Genomic DNA, 11,567 nt, shown 5'->3' with positions numbered 1-11,567 from the left:
TTTTTGTCGTTTGTTTTTATTTTCCTCGGTAGCGTGTTATGTTGATGCTAATTATGGTCATTTCTATAAGTAGCCTAATTAGGAGGCACGTAATTATAGCCTTGTAAATGGCCGCAGGGGTAATTGAGACTGTTATATATGACTGCTTAATGAGGGACCCTAACACCTCTTCCTTAGCGATTTATTCTTTGGCTGGTTAATGTAAGGTTGTGCGTTATGCTGAGCATGGTGGTAAGGAGTAATCAGCAGAATAAATCGCTTAGGAAAAGGTGTTAGGGCTGTGTGTTGGTGGTATTGGAAGGATTTACATGGAGAAGAAGGGGGATAGCAAGGAGTAATTAGCAAAATAAATCGCTTAGGAAAAGGTGTTAGGGCTGTGTGTTACCTGTGCATTTATTCATATAAGTGTTTGTCTGTCTGTCTGTCTGTCTCTCTGTCCGTCTGTCTGTCTGTCTGTCTTCGTATCTAAGTATCTCTGTTCGTCTAAGTATTTATCTATCTTTTTGTTTGTCTATCTATCTATCCGTCCATCTGTCTGTCTATCTATCTATCCGTCCATCTGTCTGTCTATCTATCTATCCGTCCATCTGTCTGTCTATCTATCTATCCGTCCATCTGTCTGTCTATCTATCTATCCGTCCATCTGTCTGTCTGTCTATCTATATCCGTCCATCTGTCTGTCTATCTATCTATCCGTCCATCTGTCTGTCTATCTATCTATCCGTCCATCTGTCTGTCTATCTATCTATCCGTCCATCTGTCTGTCTATCTATCTATCCGTCCATCTGTCTATCTATCTGTCTACCTGTGTGTCTGTTTATCTATCTTTATCTATCTGTCTATCTATCTATCAGTCTATCAATCATATGCCTATCTACTATCTATCTATACCTAAGCCTTTGTTGCCTAATGCCTTATCTTATTATTTAGAGAGAGAGAGAGAGAGAGAGTGAGAGTTTGACGCTCATAAACACCCCTGAAAGAGAGGGAGAGAGAGGAGTGTGACCCTGAGGTTGGTCAATACTCTCTCCCTCCTTCTCTCTCTCTCTCTCTCTCTCTCTCTGCTTCAGGCTCCCTGGTGGTCGCTCTCACGGGGGAGAGAGGAGAAGGAAGAAAGGGAGGGAGAAGGAAGAGGGGGAGAGAGGAGGGGAGGGAGAAGGAAGAGGGGGGAAGGAGGGGAGGGAGAAGAAAGAGGGGGAGAGAGGAGGGGAGGGAGTAGGAAGAGGGGGGAAGGAGGGGAGGGAGAAGGAAGAGGGAGGGAGGAGGGAAAGGAGAAGGAAGAGGGGGAGAGAGGAAGGGAGGGAGAAGGAAGAGGGGGAGAGAGGAGGGGAGGGAGAAGGAAGAGGGGGAGAGAGAAAAAAGAGGAGAGGAGGAGGAGTAGAGAAGAGAGGTTGGGTATGGGGTGAGATAATGATGATAATGATGGTGACAGTGATGATGATGATGATGATGAGGAGGAGGAGGAGGAGGTGTGTGTGTGTGTGTGTGTGTAAATGGAAGAGAGAGAGAGGGGGGGGGTTTAAAATCCGTGTGTTCTGTGCTCATCTCAAGACAAACAATAATTCTGTGGCGGTGTGTGGTCAAGAAAATGTTTGGCTTCTTTATATTTCCTGCGAGAAGTCATCCACCTCGCCATCCAGACAGCCACTGAGCACGCTAATGGTGGGAAGAAGTCTTTATCCTATATCCTTCCCCCACTTATATATCCCCCCCACTTTCTCTCTCTCTCTCCTTCACTTCTCCTTCTCCCCCACCCCTATTCTCCCTCTCTCACTCCCCCCCTTAACATCCCCCTTTCTCTTCTCTTTCTCCCCCTCCCCACACTCTCCCACGTTTTATATTTCCTCCCCTTCCCTCTTCTCCCCCTCTCACTCCTCTCCCCTCCTTAACAACCCCCTCCCCCTTGCTTACATCTCCCCATAACATCATCTCATTCATATTTGAGCTCCTTCTCCTCATTTCTCTTTCTCCCATCTTCTCCTGCACCTCAGTTATTTCATGTCCCCTCCCTCTCCCTTCTTCTGTCATCTCCTTCCTCTCCCTCTCTTTTTCACCTCCTCATCTCCCTTTCTCTAGTCATTTCCCATGCAGCCTTCCTCCCCCCAAGTTACTTTTATGTCATGTTTTTTCTCATTTCTCTTTCCTCTTCCTCCTCCTCCCCCTCCTCCTCCTCCTCCTCCCCCTCCTCCTCCTCCTCCTCCCCCTCCTCCTCCTCCTCCTCCTCCTCCTCTCTCTCTCTCTCTCTCTCTCTCTCTCTCTCTCTCTCTCTCTCTCTCGTATATATGTATGCATTTATATGTGGATGTATGTGTATGTATGTATATTCATGTATGTGTATGCATGTATATGTTTGTGTATATGTATGTATGTATATGTATGTTTGCGTGTATGTGTATGTGTGCAGTATGTATGTATGTGTATGTATGTATGGCTGGTTTCGTCAGCCTGCGTGCTTCTCAGTGTGTGTGTGTGTGTGTGTGTGTGTGTGTGTGTGTGTGTGTATTTCGTGCTGCGGTGAATGTACAGGAGCACAAAGGAGAGTGTAGGGGGGGGGTGTACGCAGTGTGGCGAAATACACCATGAAAGGATACTCTACCAACCACTGTGGTGTATAGCACGGAGTACACCCATTGTGGCGTAATTGGTATACTGTCTTAATGGGTATACTCATGATGTCTTAATTGGTATACTCATGTTAATTGATATACTCATGTTAATTGGTATACTCGTGTTAATTGATATACTCATGTTGTCTTAATTGGTATACTCATGTTAATTGATATACTCATGTTGGCTTAATTGGTATACTCATGTTAATTGGTATACTCATTTTATCTTAATTGGTATACTCATGTTAATTGGTATACTCATGTTAATTGGTATACTCATGTTGTCTTAATTGGTATACTCATGTTAATTGGTATACTCATGTTGTCTTAATTGGTATACTCATGTTAATTGGTATACTCATGTTGTCTTAATTGGTATACTCGTGTTAATTGGTATACTCATGTTGTCTTAATTGGTATACTCGTGTTAATTGGTATACTCATGTTGTCTTAATTGGTATACTCATGTTAATTGGTATACTCATTTTATCTTAATTGGTATACTCATGTTAATTGGTATACTCATTTTATCTTAATTGGTATACTCATCTTAATTGGTATACTCATGTTGTCTTAATTGGTATACTCATGTTAATTGGTATACTCATGTTATCTTCACCGGTATACTTATTCAATATTAATACCTACACATATGACATGCAAGGGATATATCAAGAGGCAGAATGAATTGCTCAGGGAAAGGTGTTACGGAGCCCCCTGTGTTCACGGTAATGCAGTTCTTGGTCATCAGCATCATCATCTCATAATCCACACACACTCTCCTAGTCAGTCTCTCATCTTTTCTTCCCCTTTCTTTCCCCTCTCATATCTCATTTTCCTTCTTTCCTCCCTCATTCTCCCTTTCTTTTCTTTCCCTTTCCTTTCCCTCTTTACTCCCTTTTTTCCTCTCATGCTCCCTTTCTGTTCATAACTTTGACATCCCCCCTCTCTCTCTCTCTCTCTCTCTCTCTCTCTCTCTCTCTCTCTCTCTCTCTCTCGTCTCGTCTCGTCTCCGTCTTCCACTGCATCTAAAATCACTTCCTAATCCCTGGTCGTCTACTCCTCTCTCTTTCCTCCTCCTCCTCCTCCCTCCGTCTTCCACTGCATCTGAAATCCCTCCCTAATCCCTCCCGCTTCCTGCCGTGTCCTTGGGAGCACCTGAAGGGCGTCTGGGAGCTGTGGGAGTGTCAGGTGAGTCGCCGGGTGGGATGGTGTTGACATTGGAGTGTGGGAAAATGTGGCCAGGCGTGGGAGCCGTGCAGGGAGACGCAGGGGGGAGGGAGGGAGGAAAGGAGGGAAGGGAGGGAGGAAAGGAGGGAAGGGAGGAAGGAAAGAAAGGGAGGGAGGAGGGAAGGAGGGAGAAGAGAATGATGGAAGGGAGAAGGAAAACAGGAAAAGGATAAATAATAACTAATAACTGAATTAATAATACAATCTTAATGTTCTGTGCCAGTCCCTATTCTCTCTCTCTCTCTCTCTCTGTCTAACACCTTTCCCCAAGCGATTTATTTTGCTTACACCTTGCCGTCCTCTTCCGTGTCACTTATATCCTCCTAACATCACCAGTCTCTGCATAAATTACATACAAAACGATATTAACCAGCCATATCCAAAACATAAATCAATGAGGAAGAGGTGTTAGGGAGCGTCCTGAATTGCCAGGTACACGACCTTCAGTGACAACGATGTGAAAAAAAAAAAAACCTATGGATTTTTTTTTATTTTGACCTTATCACTTTTAGAGATGAAAATCTATCTATCTATCTATCTATCTATTTATTGCCAGACGCCATGATCCCGTAAGGGGTGGCCATTTGGCTTTGAGTTACTTGTTTTACGGGGAGGGGCACTAACCCTCCACCAACCCACTTGTTGACACGTAGGGAGCACGTATGGTTTGGTTATATGGTTACCACCCAGCGTTGTAAATGGTTTCTTAGAAAACCATTTGGCTTGTCACCCAATGTAAAGCCACCTGAAAAGGAAAGAAAAGCAGTAAGAAATAACAGGAAAGATGGGAGAAATAGGAAGAGAGGAAGGCAGGCACAGAAAAAGAATGATAAAGGCTAAGGAAGAAGTAGGCAGCACTACATCAAGTGAGTGGATGATGGTCGCCACCACCTACCACTAGATGAAAATAAATAAATAAATAAATAAACAGGTAAAGTCTTCCAGGTGTGGTAAAATCAAACAAGTCGTTGTACTGAAGGGGTTAAAGTCTCGAAGGGAGGATGATAGGAGGGAGGGAGGGAGGAAGGAAAGAAGGGAGAAAGGAAGGGAGGGAGTGAGACTGGAAGGAAGGGAAGAAAGAAGGAAGGAAATAAAAAAAGGGGAGGGTGAGTGGTAGGAGGGAGAGGGAGGAGGAAGGAAGGAAGGAAGGTATATATTACAGGAAGCAGAGGGAAGGAAAGGAGGGGTAGGGATGGAGGGAGGAAAGATAGGAGATTGATGGGTGGGGGGTTGGAGGAGAAGGAGGGTGGGAGGAATCAGGAAGATGGAGAAGAAAAGGGTAGAGGAGGAGGAGGAGGAAGGGAAGAGTAGGAAGATGAAGAAGAGAAATAACAGAGAAGGAAGAGGAAAGTAGGAAAGTGAAGAAAAAAGGAGGAAGAGGAGGAGGAAGGGGGAAACAGGAAGATGAAGAAGAGAAAAAGTAGAGGAGGAAGGGAAGAGGAGGAAGAGAGAAAGTAGAGGAGGAGGAAAGGAAGAGGATGATGATGAAGGAGAGAAAAAATAGGGAAGGAGGAGGAGGAAGATGACGGAGAGAAAAAGTAGAGGTGGAGGAGGAAGGGAAAGGGAAGAGGAGGAAGAGGAAGGAGAGAAAAGTAGAGGAGGAGGAGGAAGGATGTTGGAGGAGGGGGAGGAGGAGGCATGAGAGAAAATTTGCATGAGAAGAATGAGAGAGAGCCTTGCAAATAAGACGTGACTCTCTCTCTCTCTCTCTCTCTCTCTCTCTCTCTTTCCCCTCCCACCTACCCATCCCCCCCCCAAGGTAAGGTAAGGGTGGGGTAGGGAGGCAGGGCAGGTGGGGTAGGGAGGCAGGACAGGTGGGGTAGGGAGGCAGGACAGGTGGGGTGGGGAGGCAGGACAGGTGGGGTAGAGGGGCAGGACAAGTGGGGTAGAGGGGCAGGACAGGTGAGGTAGGGAGGCAGGACATGTGAGGCAGGCAGGGCAGGTGGGGTAGGGAGGCAGGACAGGTGGAGTGGGGAGGCAGGACAGGTAGGACAGGTGTGGCCAGCTTATTACCTAAGTCTGTTACCTTATAAGCCCTTCCCTTGTTACCTCCCCATCACTTTGCCTTTGGGCAGGGGGGGTATTGCAGTCACTCCTGTTTTTGCCTCTGTCTGTATATGTGGTTTGTTTTTTCTTCCTTAGTCGTAGCGCCCACCATCCACTCACTCGATGAATGACAGATTGGTTACCTGTACCCTAGATAATCACTTAACTGCGCTGGGTAGTAACCATATAACCAAATGACGCCAGGTTATTAGTGGGTTAAGGCGCTCCGACAGAATGAGTCTCGTTAGAGTTTAAATCCAAGGGGTGAGTGGGGTTTATTATCAGTGACGTCATATCTGCCATCAGTGACGTCATACCTACCATTATCAGTGACGTCATAGCTACCATTATCAGTGACGTCATACCTACGTCATCACTGTTATTATTAGTATGTGCATTATTTTTTTTCCATTTTCTTGTTATTATCAGCTGTTGCATTTTTTTCCTTGTCTCTCAGAGGACGACGGTAATAGAGGCGACCTTGGTATTTATGTGTCTGTCTGTCTTTGTCCTTGCTTGTGTGTGTGTGTGTGTGTGTGTGTGTGTGTGTGTGTGTGTGTGTGTGTGTGTTTTATGGCGTAGTGAGTGTGTTTTATTTCCGTGCTTGAGTATTTTCTGTTCATGATTTTTGCCGGATTTTCTTATATATTTGTGTTTATAATCGTGTTTCTCGTGGGATTTTGTGATTTGGTTTTTGTTTGTTAAGTTTATGCCTTTATGTGTAAGTGTGAATCCCCCGAGCATAACCATTTTTTTTTTTTTAATGCAAGAAAGAAGGAACCAAAGGCCAGGAGCCCGCAAACCGTTCCTTCCAAGAATAAAACAAAAACAATACAAAAAAGTCAAATTCGAGATGCACAGATCTCTGCAGGGTAAGGAGAGATGCTTGAAGAGACCGCTACATCATCTGCCAGAAATACGCTATGCTGGTGAGGGCTTGAACTGCCAATCCTACGGTCGTAAAGGGCAAGCGTCACCACTAATCAATTCTGAACCGCGTTTGGGTAAAAGTGTGGACTGTGTTTAGAAGGTATTGATAATTCTCCTGCCCCGGAATGTTGTACTCTTGCGTTTGTTTATTGTTAACAGGCGATCTTTATATTTTGTGCATTTTCATTTTATACTCTGTTTATCTATTGTTTGATGCTCTTTCTTGTTCAACATTTTCTAAAATTTAAGTTATTCCGGTCTCCAATTGTGCATGTACTATATAATTACCGCAACTTATATACGTACTGAGTGACCTTGGGGGTATTAGCGAAGTTGCCCCTGAGATTTAATTGTTTACATCCGTTCTCTTTGTTTGACCATTTTCTTTCACGGGGTACCAGGAACTGAGCTATTGCGGTTGGACTTTCACCTTTTAATATCCTTTTTTTTATGCGTTGTTATTATCGGCATTTCACCTCGCTCACGGCATTTTAAAGAACGCTGTGCTTGGCTTTCTTTCTTTATTTCTTTCTTTCTTTCTTTACGTGCCTGGCTGTGAACGAGGTGAGACTGTAAAACTAGTGGAAGGCGTGATGTGCGGGTGTGTGGCCGGGAAATTCTTACATTAGTCTGTTTTTAGATCGGGGTTTGAGAATGAGGTGGCTGTGCTTAGCTGGGGCGTGCCTAGTATTCCCCATTATTTTATTTTGTGGTGTACTGGTGTAGATTTGAATATAATAGTAGGGATAAAAACCAAAACATTATTATTAAAGTTTAGCATTCCTTTTTTTTTCTTTTTTTTTCTTTTTCCCGTGCGTGTACAGATGTAGATTTGAATATAATAATAGACTTAATATACCAAATTGTTACTAGTATAGATTATGAGTCAAACACAAATGATTAACTCAGCAACATTCACATCGCAACCTTCACATCCTTTTCATTTATTCTATTGGTTTATTAGGACAGGAGAGAGTGCGATAGTGCCTTTATCGAGCCCTTCATTACCTACGATACCAGAGAGAGAGAGAGAGAGAGAGAGAGAGAGAAGGGAACAAATAAAGAACTAGAGGGATGCAAAAAAAAGAAGAAGGAACTGGAGGAAAGGAAGGGAGGAAAGAAGAAGGAACTGGAGGAAAGGAAGGGAAGAAAAAAGAAGGAAGTGGAGGAAAGGAAGGGAGGAAGGGAAAGGAGGAAAAAGAGAATTGGAGGAAAGGGAGGGAAGGAACAAAGAAGGGAAGAACAGGAGGAAAGAAGGTAGTGGAGGAAAAAAGGAAGGGAGGAGAAAAGAAGAAGGTGGAGGAAAGGAAGGAAGAAGTGGAGGGAAAAGGGGGGGAAATCAGTCCAGGTTTTATCACCGCCTTGGCTCGTGAATACACTGACTTTCCCTCATTACCTCTCTCTCTCTCTCTCTCTCTCTTTCTCTCTCTATGTGCGTGTCAAGATGCATGACAGTAATGTTTTCTTTCGATTAAAAATGTATGTATGTATTTATGAATGTGTGTGTACGTATATATGTATGTGTGTGTGTACGTATATATGTATGTGTATATGAACCGTATGTATGTATGTATGTAGGACAAGTTCACGTATTATGTATATTGCAACTACTCGCCAGAGAAATAAAACTCTTACCAGAATACAGTAAGATGTCTCAGTCTTTCCTCACCGCTGCACCAGTAACAGTCTGAGAAAGAGGCGAAAAATTGGCACTGCTATTTTTGACGTCATTTCAATTTCTATATTTGATACTTCACCCCCCCCCCCTCCCAGGAGGTTATATTTTCACCCCTGTCCCTTTGTTTGTTGGTTGGTTTGTGAGCAAGATTACACAAAAACTACTGGACGGATTTCCACGAAACTTGGTAGAAGAATGGACCTTGGCGCAGAATAGACACCAGTACATTTTGGTGCGGATCCGGATAAAGGTGCGGATCCAGTTTTTTTTTTTTTTTTTTTTTCCCACTTAAAACATTGCGAGATAGGGCGTTTTTCGACATTTCCGTAAATTTCCCTGTGAATATTGCATGGATCTTGAAAAATATTAGGCATATTTAGGATGTTGGTGTCTACGAATGTGTACAGTTTGGCGCGGGTCCATATAAACATCCGGATCTAGCGGATTTAGATATTGTTTTATAGGGGGTTAGTCTTTTTCCAGCTGCCGTACGGTAAGAAATAGCACTTGATTGAATGAAAAGGAACTGCATAGTGGGCCTTGGCGGAGGTATAAGCTCTACTGAGTGCCATTCTAGTTTATATATTTTTTTCCTTTTTTTTTTGAGTTATATAACCAACTATAATAACAGTAGTTGTGCTGTAAGTAATGTAGTGTTTATAAGTGTTGTGTTGTCTGTAATGTAACTTATAATAGTAGTAATGCTGTAAGTAATGTAGTGTTTATAAGTGTCTTTTTGTCTGTAATGTAACTTATAACAGTAGTAGTGCTGTAAGTAATGTAGTGTTTATAAGTGTGTTGTGTTGTCTGTAATGTAACTTATAACAGTAGTAGTGCTGTAAGTAATGTAGTGTTTATAAGTGTGTTGTGTATAATGTAACTTATAACAGTAGTAGTGCTGTAAGTAATGTAGTGTTTATAAGTGTGTTGTGTAGTCTATAATGTAACTTATAATAGTAGTAGTGCTGTAAGTAATGTAGTGTTTATAAGTGTGTTGTGTTGTCTATAATGTAACTTTTCTTTCTCGCCCACAGTACCGTCGTGCATCATGTCCCCTGGCCTTCGAGGAGAGCCCTTCACCCCGACGACTGCTCAGGTACGTGCTGTGCTGTGCTGTGCTGGGATGTGCTGTGCTGAGGTATGCTGTGCTGTGCTATGAAGGGATGTGCTGTGTTGTGCTGAGGTATGCTGTGATGTTCTGTGCTTTAATGGGATGTGCTGTGCTGAAGTATGCTGTGATGTGCTATGCTATGATGGGGTGTGATGTGCTGAAGTATGCTGTGATGTGCTGTGTTATGATGTGCTGTGTTGTAATATATTGTTTTGTGCTGAGGTGTGCCGTGCTGCGCCGTGATGGAATGTGCTGTATTGCGCTGTGCTGTGATGTGCTGTGCTGACCTGTGGTATGCTCTGTTAAGCCCTGATGTGCATTGGTAGGCTGTGTATTGGAAGTGTATTGGTTAAAATTATGAACTTAACTGACATAATTAGTATATACACATTATTATTATTATTATTATTATTATTATTATTAATGATGTTCTTATTTTTCTTCTTGCTTTCGTTCGTGATCAACTTAGTAATTACTTGAACCGTATATGATTTTCACTTCCACAAATGCACAGTGCTTTCCAAACCATCATTACAGTCAACAGCACAGCACACCCAAGCGCTCCCAACCCGGAAGGAAACCCACAGCGAAGGGGAAAGCAAGAAAACAGGACGATTTTGCCCGCGGAGGGGAAAGTCAAAACTAATACGTAAATTTCCCGTCGCCTCCCCTTCAAATCTAACAGAGAAAACGACGCCCATTTTCTCTGACTACCATTTTCTCTGTGCCTAAGCGACGTAAACATTCCATAAGTTATTGGGTAACTTTTAGGGTGAAAAATGGGGGAGAGGGTGATTATGTGTGACGATGGGGGTGTGTTGTAATGGCTGTCACATGGAGCGGGTGGTTGAAGACGAGGGAAAAGCGGAAACGGGGAAAAATGGAAGTTTGTAATGCGCGGGTTGATGGGAGGAAGGAAACGTGAAAGGGAAGGTGCGACGAATTGATTTTTCTTTTCATTTTTTCTTTCCTTTTTTTGGGGGGTGAGGGGGGTGGGGAGAGGGTGGTTAGAAAGCGTGTTGGTAGGAAGATCTGTGGAATTATTAGTTGATTGGTTGGTAGGTAGGTGTGTTGGTAGGAAGGTCTGTGGAATTATTAGTTGATTGGTTGGTAGGTAGGTGTGTTGGTAGGAAGATCTGTGGAATTATTAGTAGGTTGGTTGGTAGGTAGGTGTGTTGGTAGGAAGGTTTGTGGAATTATTAATTGATTGGTTGGTAGGTAGGTATGTTGGTAGGAAGATCTGTGGAATTATTAGTAGATTGGTTGGTAGGTAGGCGTGTTGGTAGGAAGATCTGTGGAATTATTAGTTGATTGGTTGGTAGGTAGGTGTGTTGGTAGGAAGGTCTGTGGAATTATTAGTTGATTGGTTGGTAGGTAGGTGTGTTGGTAGGAAGGTCTGTGGAATTATTAGTTGATTGGTTGGTAGGTAGGTGTGTTGGTAGGAAGATCTGTGGAATTATTAGTAGATTGGTTGGTAGGTAGGCGTGTTGGTAGGAAGATCTGTGGAATGATTAGTTGATTGGTTGGTAGGTAGGTGTGTTGGTAGGAAGGTTTGTGGAATTGTTGCTAGACTGAGCAACTGGTTCATTGGTAGATATGAGGGTGTTTGAACTCAGTAGATACGGTACAGAAGTAGATTATTGTAGGTTCAGGTTGGGAGAGAGAGAGAGAGACGGAGGGAGGGGCTGGAAATGTTAACCCTTTTGTGATGGCCAAATAATTTAATAAAACCCCGATCAGAGAAATCTCAAGACGTGTGTGTGTGTGTGTGTGTGTGTGTGTGTGTGTGTGTGTGTGTATGAGTGAGTGAGGAGAGGGTGTTCTGGTCCACCAGTATTCGAATTATTATTATTATTATCATTTATTATTTACTACTATTACTACTACTACAACTACTACTGTTATTGTTATTATTACTATTATTATTATCAACACTGCTAGAGACGTAGAAGATAGTCTCACG

General features: G+C 43.1%; 1 protein-coding gene across 1 annotated transcript in view; it reads left to right on the top strand.

Moving 5' to 3' along the window:
• The first annotated feature begins 9,573 nt into the window (after nt 1-9,573).
• The window catches only part of Prosap (SH3 and multiple ankyrin repeat domains prosap), a 228,102-nt gene continuing 226,108 nt past the window's right edge, over nt 9,574-11,567 (top strand). The window contains exon 1 of the mRNA XM_080280039.1: nt 9,574-9,589. The gene's annotated coding sequence lies outside the window, so the exon portion shown is untranslated. The remainder of the gene's footprint in view (nt 9,590-11,567) is intronic.

Source organism: Coenobita brevimanus, chromosome 82 (genome assembly GCF_032717465.1).
Source record: "Coenobita brevimanus isolate Jiangsu-jjx chromosome 82, ASM3271746v2, whole genome shotgun sequence".
In the NCBI taxonomy this organism is placed as follows: Eukaryota; Metazoa; Arthropoda; class Malacostraca; order Decapoda; family Coenobitidae; genus Coenobita; species Coenobita brevimanus.
Note: the sequence above shows the minus strand (reverse complement) of the source record. Positions and strands in the feature narration are given on the sequence as shown.